This window comes from Pteropus alecto, unplaced genomic scaffold (assembly GCF_000325575.1).
Source record: "Pteropus alecto unplaced genomic scaffold, ASM32557v1 scaffold3, whole genome shotgun sequence".
NCBI lineage: Eukaryota > Metazoa > Chordata > Mammalia > Chiroptera > Pteropodidae > Pteropus > Pteropus alecto.
Window position 1 is genome coordinate 5,258,323 of NW_006442484.1, and position 2,817 is coordinate 5,261,139.

The following is a 2,817-nucleotide window of genomic DNA, read 5'->3' on the forward strand; positions in this document are numbered from 1 at the left end:
ACTTACTTTTGCTTTACCTCAGCTTCTTCATCTGTAAAATAGAGATGCCTACTTTATAGAGTGATTGAAGAATTAGTGTATATACATAATCTAACATAGAACCTCACAACTCAGGTAGATGCTTAAAAATGGTATTTTCTTCATTATTGGTTAGTGTCTATTGCTTTTAGGCCCCTTGAAAGGTTTAAGATTTATCAGATTCTTTCCATTGAGATTGAAAGATCTTTAGAGGAGGAACAAGTGTATCAGTAATCTACTGGTGTGTAACAAACCACCACAAACTTAGTGGCTTAAAACAACAATGAAATATTTCTTCTAATTCTGTGTTTTGGCTAGTTGGTTTTTCTGCCTATTTTAGATTTTTTTTTTTTTTTTTTTGCGTAGCTGCAGTCAGATGATGACGGGTGGCCCAATGGTTCCAGATGGCCTCACTCATGTCTGGCAGTTGCTAGTAGATGTAGGTTGGAGCTCATGGTCTCTTGTGTTTCAGGAGGCTAGACCAGCTTCTTTACAGCATGGCAGTCTTAGAGTAGCAATCTAAGAAGCCAAGCTCCAGTACTTGCATATCAGATGCCTGTTTGCTTTGCAGTTGCTGATTTCCCACTGGCCAAAGCAAGTCACAGGGCCAATCTTAGAGTCACTGTGGGAGGTAACCTAGAGTCTGCCTTGGTAGGGGAGAAATACCAAAGAATTCCTGGCCATTTTTAATCTAGCACAAGCTTGACCTGGTTTGATATGCTTCTTGGGCTTATATTGGGCCCAGAAAGAAAGGTTCTCTTGGTTCCTCCTATTTTCTTGTATCACTGATACCTTCTTTAGTCCAACATATGAGCTATTAATGAACTAGAGATAATTAGTTTGGACTAAAAATTCAGTGAAGGGTAATAACTGCTTTTATGTATTTAAAGATCTTTCTTGTGAGGTAGGGACCAGTTCCAGGGTGTGGAAATGACTGGAAAGCAGATACCTCTTCCCTTTAAGGAAGGATTGCCCTGTGAAATAGTGAGTCTTTTTGAATTCCCTCCTGCCCCCAGCCCACTGCATTGTGAGAAGCAGTGAAGCAGATGATGAGTAATCAAGGGCCAGGGGCTTTGAAGGAGGGTTTTCCTCATTGAGTGACTTAACTTATATGATTTCTATTGGTATCAAAAGTCTCTGATTCTGTCTATGGCCATGACACCCTGAACAAGCCCGATTCCCGTCTGATCTTGGAAGCTAAGCAGGGTCGGGCCTGGTTAGTACTTGGATGGGAGACCACCTAGGAAGACCAGGTGCTGTAGGCGTAAAAAAAAAAAAAAAGCGATTGTAAGCTGACAAAGCCCTTGCAGTCTGTGAGGTCAATGTAGGTATTGCCTCGCCTAAAAAAAAAAGTCTCATTCTAGAACTCTAAAAGACCATTGTGCTTTTTATGCTCAGTGGTTCGGGGTGAGGTTAGAAAGGGATTGTGCTCAGATGGGAAGAGTTACCATGCACAGAATTTTAATTTTAACTTGATTTATATCAAGTTTAGATTTACCTGCTAGAACCGTCTGAGAATTGCGATTTACCATTGGTATGAAGAACATTTCTTTTAGCACAACATCAGGGTTGTGCTGCATTTTGGAGACAGGTATTCTGTGGGTCTTCTTAGGTTAGAATGAAAGGAATTAAGAGCAGAAAGTGAAGAAAAAAGTGTGTACAGATGCTCTAGCAGCTGTAGATTAATAGCTTTTTCAGTTTCTCTAATGAAAAGGATTTTGGTACTTTTCCCGTGTCATGTGTTTTGCCCTACTCCAAACATGATTTTCACATCTCTTGATTTTATAAGAAAATACCAGGCCCAAATGGTGCTGTTGTTAATGGAGAGTACTGTGTAACTGATCAGAATATGAACTTGTTTCCTTTTCTCCCTCCATAACTCTCTTTTCTTTGCTAGGGGCAGGAGGTGGAAGGGGCTCCTGGCCACCCTTTTGTAAAGCTGCTAAGCAAGAAGTTTGATGTAGGTCCTGCCCATGACTTTGGTTAGTGTTACCTGGGCTGGCCCCTTTGGTCTGCGGTATTTCTAGGGAGCTCGCCCCATTTTCAGCACTTGGATTTTTAGAAAACTGAGAGTAAGGCAATAAGCTACAGTACCTACTGTGATTCAAACACAGAGTGCTATTAGGTTTTTGGTGGGAAGCAAAATTTAACCTATAAATAAATACGCTAGCTAAAGCAGAAGATTGCTTTCTCGACTAGCACTTTTATAAAGTTGGAAAATTGTGAAAAACATCTAACCATCAACTATGTAGCTCATCGGCTCTTTGCTTTGGGCATCAGTGTTCTTCCTGATAAAAATAATAATTATGTTATTCTGATATGATTGCCAAGCATTCCTGATTCTCACTCCACTTGTGATTATAAATGATTCGGCAGCGTGAACGGCTTTGTCTTTGATTTAATGTTTTATAATATTTGAGTGTTATGTTATCTGTGCTGATTTGTCGTTTCTTTTCTTATTTTTCAGAATGGACTGCTGAATTATGAAGTATTTCAGACCCAATAGTAGAACTCTACTCTGCCACTCACTCCTTTATCTTCTACTAGTTATTTAAATTGGACTTTTAATATCCTACCAGCTGCTCTTCAGACACACATGGTGCATTGTTGCCATTCCCTGGATTGCATATTTGAAACACAGGCTCTTAGTAACCTTCATCGAACAAACAGGCAACCTCCTGGGTACGTTTACTGGGAGGGTGTCACCCTGACTGCCCTCTAGCTTTTGCTGGATCTGGATTTGAATTTCGCCATGGAGCCTCGCATGGAGTCCTGCCTGGCACAAGTGTTTTAGAAGGA

At 40.5% G+C, this 2,817-nt stretch overlaps 1 pseudogene; it reads left to right on the top strand.

The window, feature by feature from the left end:
- Positions 1 to 1,163: 1,163 nt before the first annotated feature.
- Positions 1,164 to 1,283, top strand: LOC112470505 (annotated as a pseudogene).
- Positions 1,284 to 2,817: the final 1,534 nt, after the last annotated feature.